This window comes from Sylvia atricapilla, chromosome 1, assembly GCF_009819655.1.
Source record: "Sylvia atricapilla isolate bSylAtr1 chromosome 1, bSylAtr1.pri, whole genome shotgun sequence".
NCBI classification, from domain to species: Eukaryota; Metazoa; Chordata; class Aves; order Passeriformes; family Sylviidae; genus Sylvia; species Sylvia atricapilla.
The window spans coordinates 40,301,922-40,316,374 of NC_089140.1; the positions used below are offsets into that span (position 1 = coordinate 40,301,922).

A 14,453-nucleotide genomic window follows, 5' to 3' on the forward strand; every position below is an offset into this window, starting at 1 on the left:
TCATTCTGATGACCAGCTTTTAGACTTAGAGGGAAATTCTTTGACAATTCATGATGTCTTCCTAGCAGAAGCTAGTTAACTTCCCCAAAGTCACCCAAGCTTGCATTACTTGATCTTATCCATAGTTTGGTACCCTATCTAAAAGTTCTGTTTTCAAGGTCTGTGATGAATATCTTTATTACTCTGTAGCTCTGCCAATGTCTGAGAGCCTTCTGTAGAGTGACCATTACCCTGCCTGTCAAGTGGAATTTCAGCTTTCACCCTGGGATTATTTTAAAAAGCACCAATGTTTCACACATTTGAGGGACAGCATTGTTGAAACACTGAGGATCTATGAGCAAACTACAGTAAGACTCAAAGTCCTCTGATATGGGAGGCCAGGACCTTAATTCCGTTCTAAATTAAATATTCAGGTTTTCGAAGAAGAGAATTGAAATAGGAATACTGTAGACAAAGAACTAGAAAGAACTATTCTGTATAAACTTGACTTATGTATTGTCATAAAAGCACTGTAATTTTTGCTTCAGCTGTAGTGGGTGTGCAAGACAATTAATATATCAGGGCAAAATTTGCCATAGCTGTAGAAACTTGAATTCAAACTTCAAAACCAAAAGCCACTAGATGTTGTTGAAAATGCTGAAGCAGTGCAAACAAAATCCTACAGGCTTCAATGAAACATAAGTTGTGACCAACACTATCAGAAAATGGGACTCCAGAAAAATGACCTGTTTGTTGGTTTCTTTTTCTATTAAGTGTGGAATGGTGCCCAAATGGGGAAAGCATCTGAACTCCCAAGAATGAATGGCCTCAATGGATGGGATTGATTTGAATCCCTCTTCATGCACAGGTTAAAATGTCAATGTCAACTAGATTGTTGCGAAATTAAAAAGGGAAAACTAGAGTACTGTTCAGGACTTCAAATGTACTCATCAAAAACTTGAGGAGGGAGATGATAATCTGGTGGAGTATGCTAATGAGTCTTAGGTTTAATGCCCACAAACTTTCTTACCATGGTTTACATTTATGGACAGTGGAAGTGGTAAGCAAAATCTTGCTGTGTGCCTTCATAACCATGGCTGGACTGCAAGGAGCAGGGGGAAATTGTTGTCAGTCCTCCCAGTGACTTTTAGATGGACCTCCAAAGACTAGACAAAATTCTAAGCTGCTTAGAACAACTGAGCTCTATTGTGTCCTGCAGAACAGAGCTTGCTTATCCTGCTAAAGATCAAGCTCTGCTTGTACCCATCTAATAGGAATATTGAATCTTGCATGGAGTGCCAGCAGGACTTTGATCAATATTGCACGCATTTTATTGAGGACCTACAGCAGAGGCCCTACACTTAGAAAAACAATTGAAGTAGGTCTTGGGAACACTTGACAGAATATAAACAGATGATGTTATGGTCTCAGTGGAAATCTAGCTGTATTGAACTGAAAATAGACCATACAAGGAGAAAAATGTAGAATACTTGGTCCTTGTAGTAGGACACGATATGCATAGGCCAGCAACCTCTGTTTGGATTCCTCTAGAAAATAAAACTGCAATGAAATATCTCCCTCAAAGAATTTAGTGCTTCTCTCCAGACTACACTGTGAACTTCTGAAGGAGGAGTTGCTCTGTCTTACTGAGTGAAGTATCCTAGAGGTATCTGATAGTAAAAATTAAAAGCATGAATTATCCAGAGGGGACATGGCAGGGGATGTTCATGAGATTCCTCTCCTATAAGGGGAAGCGTGAATTCTACAGTCAATATACAGTTTGGAAAAAATAAATATTTACGCCTGAGCTTCCATTGCTTGTGTTCCCTGTTCTCTGGGGCAATAGCACAATGCACATATCAAATGACTAGATATTGACAGACTTCAGGTTGTGGAGCATTATCTGAGCTACTGTCTTCTGTATGTTCACATAACCTTCTGTGTGTTGGTTTTTATCTAGGAATGTTCTGCTAACACTTATTTGAAAAGTAACTGAGGAAAACCAAGTAAAAATAGAATTAAGATCTGATTTCCTGGCCCTTTGGCTACTTGTTTTCAGTTCTAGTCATCAGGCCTAAGTCTTTTATCTCAGGGCAGTAGTCTGGTATGCTTTCATTTCAGTCTGTTTAGTTTTTCAACTAACTAAATTATGTTTTGAAGCTGAATTTTTTATCTTAAGCTTTTTTTTTTTTTTTTTTTTTTTTTTTTTTTTTTTTTTTTTTTTTTTTTTTTTTTTTTTTTTTTTTTTTTTTTTTTTTTTTAAATCCAGTTTTCTAACTTCTCCTTAATCTTGTTTCTGCTAGGAAGTTATTTCCCAAATGTAGTATATGAGAAGTTTTATAGGTACTAAACATAGTGGCTGCACCAGTCTTGCAGTACGAATATTAATATGAAATCCTCCCTCTAACAATGGTTGTAAAACTGTTGATATATCTGCTTTAAGATGTATAAGAAAAAAACCAGAAAAGGCCATGTGTTTGACTGATATGGTAAGTGTCCATGAACTAGAGTGTTTTCACATCACAGTCAAATGGCTACTCTTTTTCCAGAACAGATTCAGAATTCCTCATGTTTAAAGTTGGAGTGATTATTTTTTGTCTTCAGTGGGAAAGCTTTCTTTTAGGGACATAGTCTGTAGTATTTTTATCTCCTAGTGTACTTTGTCCCATTACTGCATAGAAGCACCTGCAGAATCAGAATCAATTTGAGTATTTAATCTTTCTCCCATATTGCCCTTGATGTGATCTTTCTTAAGAAGTACTCCATTTTGGTCCCTGAATACAACAAACTATCACTATTGAAAGGGCTTGTTGAAGAGCCACGAGTAAACTAAACTGAAAGCACCAAACTTTCAACTCTGGCTCATACCTTGTAACCCAGAGTTGGAATATGATGCCAGTTTCCCAAAGAGATGCTTGGACCTTATTGATATTTTTTATATGTTATATAACTATATACATTTACATATATTTGAACTTGCACCCAGCAAGGGTCCTGATTAAAACCTCTTCTGTAATTTGGAAGTGCCATGAGGAATGAAATCTGCCTGAACTCTCTCAAGGGATTGGCCAAGTCTTAGGTAAAAGTGGCATGGATCCTGCAACATCCTTGGGTTCCAACATTAGAAGTATGACCTGAAGTCCATCACTGAAGGTGCCTAAAACACACTGAACATCTCACTAACGCCTCAGGAAAAGAAGTCTGCTGAGGTGTGTTAATCATGATGCATATCTAACCCTTGGGCTCTGATGCGTCACTTTAGGAGGGCTCAGAAGACGGATTGCTCACTCTGGGCAGTACAACTCCATGCTTCAATCTGTTTTGTACCTTTTCGGAGCAGTTAGGCCCATCTAAGGACTGGAGGAGTACAGGACCCACTTGGACATTTACTTGAATTGTTACAGCTGTCTATTGTTAGTTAAACGTGTGTTATTGTGATCTAAAGGTGAAGACTATTCTAGGTTATAGAGAATATTTTTCAGATGTAGGGCAGGTCAGCTTTTCCAGCTTCTGCTGCAGTGGGCAGTAATCCATCACCATGGCATATTATATTTGTGTCAGTGTACCAAAAAGACAAGTAAGCATTGCACAGACCAAGTCTCTCTCAACTTAATGCTTTCCACATCAAAGCCCGAGACTCCTGTTGGCTCAGCTTGGCCTCTAGATGAGTACCAGGACCCAGCCCAGCCTTGCTTTCCCGAGCTGGTGCCTGCAGGGCTGTGCTAAATAGCCATTAGCTCAGGAAGAGGTGGGAACACCACAAAATCTAGGTTGTTTTCCTGTTTCTCTTTGTCCTGAAATCTCGTGGTTTCTCACGCACTTAAAATATTAACTGTAATCTGCTTTTTGATGGTTTTATAGGAGAGGAAACATTTCTGTGCGTTTCAGAGCTGACAGATGCGTTCGCAGCTGAACCAGCTCTGGAGGGAGGCTTATGCCAGCATCTGCCACAAGGAGGCAGAAGCATTAAATCTTAAAATACTTTTAAACACGTCCTTGATAGTATCTCAGTTTATTAAAACCGTGCTTTGGAGTATCTATAGCCTCTGACATATACGGATGCTTGGGAAGAGGGAAATTTTACAGGGGAGAATCGAAAATATCAAAGAATTTTATGCATAGTAGGGTTTTATTTGGACTTTTGATAAGGTGGAAGAAACTGTTGTTAAAAACATATAAGCAGCAATTAAAGCAAAGACACCCCCCCACCTCTGGCGACAGTTACATGACAGCTTTCCACCCGTTGCATTTCATAGTTATCACTCTTGGTCACTTTCCCTTCGTGACGGCAACTCAAAGTCCAGATCGGTGACAGTGACACATTAACATTGCTGTAATTGTATTTTCATGCTTGGTTTCCTGTTCAGCTAATAAGTTGCTTGCTCAGCTGCTTGCAGTAATTCAGAAACGCAGCGTGGCATATTCGTGTTTCTGGACTACCTTTTGGTGAGGATGGGGTCTGATTGCACTGTGATAATTCTCTTCGAGGTTAGCTGTAGAGAATTCTAAAAAGTGTGAGTGGCTTAATTGAGTCTGATCCTTCACAGCACCACTGAATGCGAATGAAAAAATCCCACTTGCATCCTGGTGAAAAGTATTGAAATCTTGGTGGTGGTGGTTTGCTGTGTATGCTTTTTATACCTGGTAATGCACGTGAAAGAAATGGAGAAGGGGAGGCGAAATTCCAAGTGAAAGTTGTATTTTGTCCTTAATTTGCCCTCTTTTACTTTAGTATCAAAGCGCATAAGGAAGAAAGGTCACTCTGTGTCTGAAACTACGGCAGCTCAATACGTACCTGGGTATAATGGAATTTATTTAAGGACGTAGTATCATCTGTAATGCCAGATATCCTACCTGTTACCATCTGTGTCAGACTTCATCTGACTGACTGTAAATACAGATCCTCTGCTGCGTTCCTTAGACTGCTGTGTTGCTGTTAATGTAAGTTAGTGTGTGTCTGTTGAAATCCCCTTAAAAAAGAAATATCTTCCTGACTAAAGAATGTTTGTGTAAGGAACACCTCTTCTGCCTGTGAAGGGATATTGCAGTCCATTGTGTTAAGATGTATTACAGGTTTAAATTACAGAATATGACACTTCAAAGGTGCTTTCTGATACTCTTGCAGCAATCAGACACACAGTCACGATGTTCCTGTGGCTTAGTGGCTCACGACTGAAAAGGAAGGAAAAAGGCATTTGATACCAGAGATGCATTTCTGAAGAGCAGCCTATTGTTTCACTCTCATCCTGTATCTAACCACAAATGCTCTTTGCCGAGGGCAGGCGGGAGCTCCCCCACTTCTGCTGCAGGGAGCTCTGCTAATGTGGGGCTAACCTTCCTCTGCTCCAAGCACTGTCTTTATATTTCAATAGCCTATTGAACCCATGTCTTTCCACAGCCCAGGGCTTGAATTTGGGATCACATCATCTAGCTTCCACTCTAATTAGTTATTAAATGCACTGGACATTTTCATGTGTTAATTAATACCCAGTGAGACTGTATACAAGGTGATGAGTAAGTAATGCATCAATAGTTTTGCATTCTTTCTTGGGTACTGTGTATATAAAGGAGTGGTTATGCCTGCTTTCAAATGGGGGGAATTTTGATTTCATTTCTGAACTTATGGAAGCTTTGGCGTGTAATTAATGATGCTGTTCTAGTAAAATAGCTTTGGGAAGGTCTAGTTTCTGACCTAAAATTATTTTCTTCTTCTTACATTTTCAGGTTAAATGTAGCTCTTATAATTGTTATTTTCATTTTATTAATTTTTAAAAGTTAAAAGGGAGATAGTGAAAGCAGTTTAATATCCAGGTTCTCTCCTTTGTTTGCACTTTCTTGCGATTCCATAATGTGCTTGCATGAAAAAAAAAAAAAATCAGTGGTATGTGTTGTTTGCCACAGGCCTTACATACTGGTAAACTCTTCTCCTGCGAAAGATGTGTCAAAACCACTATGAGGAGCATAAAATAAATGTTTTATATAAGTAAGCTGTTAATGTCCTGTTACAACCAGTAAGATCTATGTTGTCCTGCTAATGCAGTAATCACTTAACCTTTCTAGCAGCTGACCTTTCCTTGCTGTGTTTAGTGGGGTTGTTTTTGTGCATCTCAAGACTCCACAAACTGCTGTGTGTGATTGTCACGTAGCAGAGTGCATGTCTTAATGTCACATAGGACTGCCTTAATCTTGTTTCTGCTGTTTGAATATTTATCAATTTCTTCAATTCAGAATGGCCTGCCACACTTTTTTTTTTTTTTTTTTTTTTCCTCTCTTGACTAGCCATAACAATTTTAACTGCAATTGAGTTTTGCCATTTGATTGACTTCTGTGTTATGGAAATGGTGTGTGACATGCCTGACTTCCCATTTCCAGGTAAATTGCGCAAAGACAAGGGAGCCCGGTTTACTGTAATGATACTTCACGTTTTCAGGTATCATGGCTGAGCAAATGGTCCAGTGCTTTGATTACAGTGGTCACTGAGGTGATGTCTGACAGGTTTTTAGTTCCCTGGTGTCTAGATAATAGTCTGTGATAATGATGATATTGTATGGTGGGGTTTTTTTCCGGTGAAATGGTGATTTCTACTATGTTTGAAAATCTGTGCATTTCAGCACAACTGCAACCTATTGCTTAAGCTGGATATCCTAATGCACATCACAGCTTTGTGCTGGGAACAGTCATGGCTCTGGTGGGGAATGCACTGTATGTTTAGAGCCCCAAGAGAAATGGTTCTATTTCAGAGTGACTCCCACATACTTCTGAGAAACTTTTAAAAAGAATTTTATAGTAGACAGCCAAAGTGTTTTCTCTCGCTGTGTGTAACACTGAAGTATTTTTCAAAACACCTTGACAGTTAAAATGTGCTTGAGTATCAAATTTTTTTCCTGCAGTATCTGATTATGCAGGTGCAGTTGATATAAATTTTTCCTTTTTAATTCCCTCTCCCCACCCCCAGCTGTTACCTTGAAGCGGTCTGAAACAATCTTGGTTTAACAGTTCATGTTCTTATTCAGATGCTATGCTTTTCTGCTACAAGACTGTCTTCTGTCTTACAGAAGTCACTGATATATCCCTTGATAATATTTTTTAAGTTGCGGTTGTACTAGCAGTGACCTTTCTATAAGGTCTTCTCTGTCTGTTGGTATCCTACTCTTGGATATTACTACTGCAATATGGTGCAAGTTTAACTATTTGTCAGACTTTTAAAAAAAATTTTCAACATTGAGGTGATGGTTTGCAAATATGGATAGAAGCAAACATGGCACAAAAGCTCTGGACATGGAGAACATCAGAACTGTGCTGAAAGGTCCCTTTTGCCTCTCTGAAAATTTCAGGACTCAGACTTTTTTTAGCACAATTTCAGTGAGACCCAACTCTTTCTGACTTCTCGATAACTGCAGCACATTTGTGAGTTGAAAACTTCAGAAGACACTTTTACGGCTTGTAAATCTACTTTGAGTATTCAATCTTTTTAGGAAAGATTTATGTTGTAATGCTCATGGTTCTCCAGGTAACAGCATGGTCTTTGAGTGGACAATGAGTGCATAGTCTGGACATAGTTCTACTCTTAGAGATTTATATTGATTTTCTTTTATCTTGTGTTTACCTCCCTCTCTGTTTCTAGCAAAAATGTGAAGATATAATTCTGATCTTGGTTGCTGTCTCTGGAGCCATTTAGTCGTGTTATCTATTTTGTGCCTGCTACACAAATATGTCCTTGCGTTGCTACTAGTCTGTGATTTAAAACTGCTCTCATTCATATTAGTTTTGCCATATGCATACAACATCTCATCTTTGAGACTGCCTTTCGTATTACTGCTGTGTGATTTCCCTTTGCTTGCAAGGATAGGTATCATCTTCTTGTCATAGTTATTAGCTGTGATTCTGTATGCAAAGTCTTCTTTTAAACTTTGTCCTGGCTTTTCTCTACTGCACCTATATGTTGCCTTTCTGTTAACTTTTTTGTCATATGTCTTGTGCAAATCATATTTTTCCTTCTTTTTTTACACTTTTTCAGTTCTATTGAGTGAATTGTTTGTATGTTTGCTTCCCCAGCTTCTTGGAGCTAAGTTTGAACTTGTTAGCTGACATTTCTCGTGTCTTGGTGGAGCTACTGTATTCTCTTCTGACTTCTGTATTTGCAGCTGTGTATCTCCTGTTCATTTCCTGAAGTGTTTGTCATGATATGTTTTATTGTGCTATGGCTTTGCTGGAGCTCTGAAATCCAGAAGATGTTTCTATTAGCCGCTATGTATAGAACCCTCCTCCTACATGTATTATAGGCTGTGCTTTTCTCTTATCAGTTCCTCTCAGCCTGTGGTGTAAGTCATTCAGCTGTGCTTCTTCCTTTGTTTGACTCTGGGTACAGCTCTGTGTCTTCTTGCAACTTTCTCTTTTTGCTTGTGTGAGAGATTCCCTCTTCAGAGTCCCTCTTACCACTCCTGGAAGCGAAGCTCAAAGTCTTTGCTTTTTAACCAGGCTGTCATCATATGGCTTTGGAATTCCAGATGGGTCTCGAACCTGGTGCTACGTGTCTCAGTTCCTTCTCGAATTCACATGTATGGTTTTGTTGGTTCCATTACTTGTGGGGGCAGTGCAATTCCTAGTAGGCATTTGAGTCTTGTTCTGATAAGGTGCCAGCATTACTTCCAGGTTTATTTCAGGAAAACCTCTAAAACATCTACTGCAGCATCATTATCCAAGGATGATAGCCACCTGCTCTTTCCTACTCACCATTTATAGGTAACCTGTCCCATCATAACTTCAAGCAAGAGATGAGACCAGTGTGGTGCCAGTTTTGGTGTTATTTGTAGCTCTGCTACTTGACCAAGACGGTTATCAGGCAAGTGAATAATATTTGAAAGCTTTGTGGAAATTCCTGTTTCTTGCACTCTTGTGGTAAGAGGTGAATTCTCTGATGATGCATTGTATAATTTTTTCAGACCTTCTCCTTTAGTGACTAGAGCAAAACTAAGTTTAAAATGGAGGCCAAGAAATTAGAAATTGTTTTGATAACATTTGTTGTCTCTTCACTCTTCTCCCTTATTTCCTACTTTAGACACACTGTAATGAAACCTCAAATTATGACACTCAGCAACCCACTTACTCTAAACAATGAGACAGGACGAGCAAATGGACAGCAGTTGTTTTTCTGGAGACTTTTTTTTTTTTTTCAGTCAGGTCTATTGTATCCAAGTGGAATTACGAATTACATAGAGAATTTGTCTTAACAGTCTAATTATTCTTCCTTCTTTTTTTTTTTCCCCACACTGCCCCAGCAGTAGGCACGAAAGCTCCTGCCTGCCTTGCTGTCCTCATTGGGAATTACCCATTAATTATTTTTTTTTAGCATGCCCAAGGTTTTTAATCCTTCTAAAACTTGTGTTTCCTCCTCCTATCTCTGTTCCCTGTTCGGCACTGCCACTGGTGACCTTTCAAAGGACCTGAGGACTCTTGCCCTCTTTCTCTTGCACTGTTTCTCACTTTTGGCAAGTCCTGCTCATGGTATGGAGCTGAGCCTGAAGCATGCCAGGAACAAACTCTGCGGAAGTCCTTTGTGACCTGAACAGAGGCTGGGATTGCAGTGGAGGAAACGAGCTGATACCTGAGCTCAGATTACACTTTGTAGTGCCTCAACTTCATTAGGCCACTGCTGCTAAGCTGTGGTCCTGCCATTTGGTGAGGATCTGGCTGCAGCAACTCATTTGTGGGAGCAATCAAGAACATGAGATTTTTTTGAGGGACACTATTTTTCCTTTGATCTCTTGGGCCTTCATGATCTAATGGTAGCTTGAACTGTGGGGTGGAGGAATCAGCCAAAAGTGCCTTTGCCAGGAACTCTGAGCATCAGACACCTTCTGATGAGAAATTCAAGTCTTCTCTGCTAATACAACTTGAGAAATTGTGTGACCTCAAACAGGATGAGTTCCAGAAATACACTCTAATACTGAGGCGGAAGGAGAGAGGTTCCACTGCAATAAGCATGGTTACCAGATACCAGCTGACTTGAGTTTCTGGCTTCCTTGTGTGATAATGTGTGATGTTTGTAAAAAATGCTGGCTTAGTCCTTTACCTTTTCCAAGAAGTTCTAGTACAACATAAAAGAGATTCTTTTGAGAAGAAATATCTTCAGCATGGGTACTGACAAAGTACTTGTGGGGAATACCTGGGCAGAGCTTGTTCTAGACACAAGTGCAGATGTACCTAGAGAGGAAAAGCAGCTCTTGGTCTTATTTCCCCCTGGGTAAATATGTTTTTCAGTTGTATTTGCAGAGACTTTTTATATTAGCTAATAGTTGCATGTGATTCTGTCATCACGTGCACTTTGGAAGTGTTATTCACCTGAATATCTGAGAAGGATATATGTTGAGTGGTGTACTTGCACAGGGGGGTTTCTAGGTATTACTGTACTTTTCTGTACTGTTGAAATGTGCAGATGGTTTTGGCAAGTTCTGACAAGCTCCTGCTATGACTAAGAATAGGACTACTCTTCTTATTCTTTTTATTAATCTCTTTAACAATATAAGAGACTTGAAGGGATTATTTTCTTTCTCTGATCAAAATACTCTGATGAAATATCTGCATACATCAGTCTGCTCTAGGACAGATTTTTTGTGGCATCAGTTTTTGCCTTTTGTTGAAGGTTTGCAGCTTTTCCAGAAATCTAAATTTCTGATTTGAGCATGCCTGTAAGGACCCTACCTTGGCTTTCCCTTCCATTTATGTTTAACATGTATTAGAGGCAGGAGAGATAAATGTTTATTTTTATGAATCTTTTGTGGTCCCTTTTAAAATACCTTCTGAAAGTACAGTTCTGGAAAATTGCAGTTTCCACTGTCAGAATCTGTATTATTTCATTCATGTGATTCTGGTGATTGTATACCTAGGTCTTAGGTTTATTCCTTTTTTTTTTTTTCATAGGTTTTGTGCTGCATGCATGAAAGAGTGGATGTGTCTGTTCGGTTTTTTTCCTGATGTCTGATGCACAATTTGGTTTGTTTTGTTTTTTATAGCGAGATGTCAGCAAAAGAATATGTGCATATGTGTTATATTGACCTCTCTGTAGCTGAGCTATGAAAGCCTGATCTTGAAATTATTTATATACTTAACCTCAGGGTCCTGAGCAAACATACAGACTTGATGGATATTCCTGGCAAACATTAAAATCAGTGCTCTTCCCCAGCATATGTTCCTGTTGAACCTTGTTGTTGTAGTTTTTTTTTTCTCCCCACGCTGACTATTGCTATTTCTAAGAATATGCAGGACGTTCACTAGTTAAACAGTCTAGCTTTTTAAAGTAGACCACTTTCACTTGAGGACTGAAACCATGACTCTTCCATATGATCTAATTAAGAGTGTGCTCACTTGGAGACAATATTTGCCGCATAATTTGTTGTCGTATGGTAACCTTGAAGTTAGTGGGGTGGTGTTGGTAGCTGTAGCATCAAGGACCCAAATAGTCACAGTACCTACACTGCTCTTTTGATATGATGATAAGCTGCACTAGTCATAAATGCTGATACTTAGAAAATAGTATTTATTCCCAAGCCTCTCAGTGCTCTTAAGTATTTGCTTTTTTGGGTATTATTGTCCTCAAGGTAGGCATTAGCAAAATGATGATTATATGTTGGTTTAAGGCTATGAATGTTTATTACTTCAAGCAGAAAGACTTTGAATTATTCTTGAAATCACTGGTAGTAATTTGGAACACCACACTTAAACATATGCTCTAACTGATGCTTCCCTTGGTAGCTCAGTCAGAGGTGAATTTTTCTGTAGTTATGCATTTCTAGGGGTCCGAGTGTGAGCTACTTGCAAGGTTCCACCCATACCTTATGTGTGCATACAACAGACAGATATAATGCTTTACCTTTTTTCTTCATTGAAGATAGGTTGTAATATCAATTGGCACAAGTGTTTTGAATTTGGACTATTATGCAAAGAACAGAGCAGTATGAATATCTTAATAGTGCCTGACTTCTGTTCTTAGCACCTGCTGGCCTCCTTCATTGGTCTACTATTGTGAGTGTCGAATAAAGGGAAAAAAAGCTTTATGTTTTTAGATCTATTCTACAGCTGAATGACATATTTCTGAACAGATTAAAGGAAAAAAAAGGGTGAGGGGGAAACAGCATGGATTTACTGAGAGTAAAGTATCTGATAATCTTTTATTGTAAAGGGCTAGGCTTGTGGACAAAGGGGGAGTGGCGGGGTGTAATTTTCCTTGTCCTTAGGAAACACTTCTGATGTGGTCTCCTGCACTATTCATGGGTCCCGTTAGGGGCAGTTGCCTTAAATTGATGCTTAAATAAAATCTGATTGGATGATCAGGCTAGGAGCAATATCTAGGTAGGGCTGTACTCTGCCTAAGCTGACTCTGAGTGGAGTGGTTACTCCTGAATTTTCCTGGTATTCCTAGCTTTCTGCAATGAAATCAAGGTCTACGTAAAATACAGCTTTCCTGTAGAATATTTAGAAAATGCTTTTTTTTTTTTTTTTTTTTTTTTTTAGGAGCCTCACAAATTTGTTTTAGATTCAGGAAGCAGTTGTTTAATTTCTTCAGAGAAGTTAATAAATACACATTTCAAAGTCAGGAACACTGAAGTTAGTATATTGATAAGTACAAATAAGAGAAAAGTGAATTGAATAACATGTTAGTAATCTTGCCAGTAACACAGTAAAGACGTGCATTGTAATTCAGTCAGGTTCTTCCACAAGTCAGCATCACACTGCAAACTGTGCTAGACGTGAGCTCAGAAAGAATTCCCAAGGTTAACCAATTTCCTAGGAGTTTAGTAGTTGGTAAATGCTTTTGTGAATTTTTTATACTTCTATCTCATTTTGCAAAATATCCCTTGATGTTAGGGTTACATTGATATGGAAAGTCTCAACTGTTGACCAAGAGCATGCACGGTCTTGGTTAATGCACTTGCCCTGCCACAGATCTAGGCTGTCATGCTTTACATCAATCCTCTTGCATATTACCCTAGAGAAAACTAGAGATGTTTGAATGAATTGGATGTGAAATAAGTCAGAAAGCTGCCCTTTTTCATAAAAAGCTCCTATTATGCCTTGTTAGGTGATGGCAGTCTCATTCTTGAAAATCGGTGTTGAAGAATCATAGAATGGCCTGGTTTGGAAGGAACCTTAAAAATCATCTTGTTCCAACCTAAAATGGGCAGGGATACTTTTCACCAACCAGTTACTCAGGGCCCCATCCAACCTGGCCTTGAACACTGCCAGGGATGGGGCATCCAGAACTTCTCTGGCTAACTTGTTCCGGTGCCTCACCAGCCTCACAGTAAATGAATTTCATCCTGGTGTCTAATCTAAACCTCCCTTCTTTCAGTCTGAAGCTGTGCTACCCATGCCCTTTTTCTCATCTAAGGTTCTTAGGCTCCTTAAGGTACATGAATACCAAAATATGGCCACCCCAAGCCTTCCCTTTTCTAGATGTCCAATGTGTTTTTAAAATTGCAATTTAGGGACAGTACAATGACAAAAGCTTTGACCCCAGCATCCTCTGCAGCTTTCTTCAGAAGCATCAACATTTGCTGTCTTAGCAGTAGACGTGCTGCTAACTCTCCCTGCCTGCAGTGGCCTGGTTCTATTGGTCCAGCTAAGGTTCTGATGGCTAAATCTGAGTTTACTCTCAATGATGAGCACATTTTCAGGACACTATGATAACCAGTTGAGCTAATTTGATCTTAGGAGCATGAGAGCAGTAAAGATGATATCATCAGGAAAGCATAATTCAGCTGCTCATAGCTGCTTTCGTCTCGATGGGTTGATAACACTAGTCTTATGTGGCAACATATCCAGGAAATTTCCTATAAGCCTTAATCCTGTTCTGAATGTGTTATACAAGGGTGTTCTGCCCCCAGCATTTCTTGCATGTCTGCTCTGGGTTAGAAATCTGCCTCTCTCCTGGGAAGATGCTTGTTTTCTCACCCGATAACAGTGTATTTTGGCTCTGTCTTTTTGACTGGCCATGCACCCCAGAAAGTGCTGTACAGTATAGGAATGGTAATGTCTTAATACAGCAAGACTCCAAGTTGTTAGTGGAAACAGCACTAAATGTCTCAGGATTGAAAGGATGCTGATTGTCTTTCTACCACTGCAATACCATTTTCTGCAAAAATATTGACAGTCTGTAGCACCAACTCATAAATTTAGAAGCAGCTATTTTATTTGTTTTGGTTTGTTCACTGCATAAATCAAACAGAGCCTTTAAGAAGTATAACAAATAATAATGGTCCTATTGTCATAAATTTTCTGCTGCTGAATAAAAGGAGAGAGAAACTCAATATGAAACCTATGAAAACACGAAATTATAAAGCAGGTAGTTGACTCTGTAAGTTGTTCCCAGTTATTCCCAGCACTGAGGGTTTATTCCTGGGTTGTATTCACCTTTTAAATGTGTGACTGCTGTTTTCCTTGAAACTGAGATCTGCTTGCTGTCATCTGAGGAATGA

General features: G+C 39.1%; 1 protein-coding gene across 4 annotated transcripts in view; it reads left to right on the forward strand.

Annotated features, from left to right (window-relative positions):
* RBMS3 (RNA binding motif single stranded interacting protein 3) overlaps positions 1–14,453 on the forward strand; it is a 699,644-nt gene that overhangs the window by 114,607 nt on the left and 570,584 nt on the right. The window lies entirely within an intron of this gene.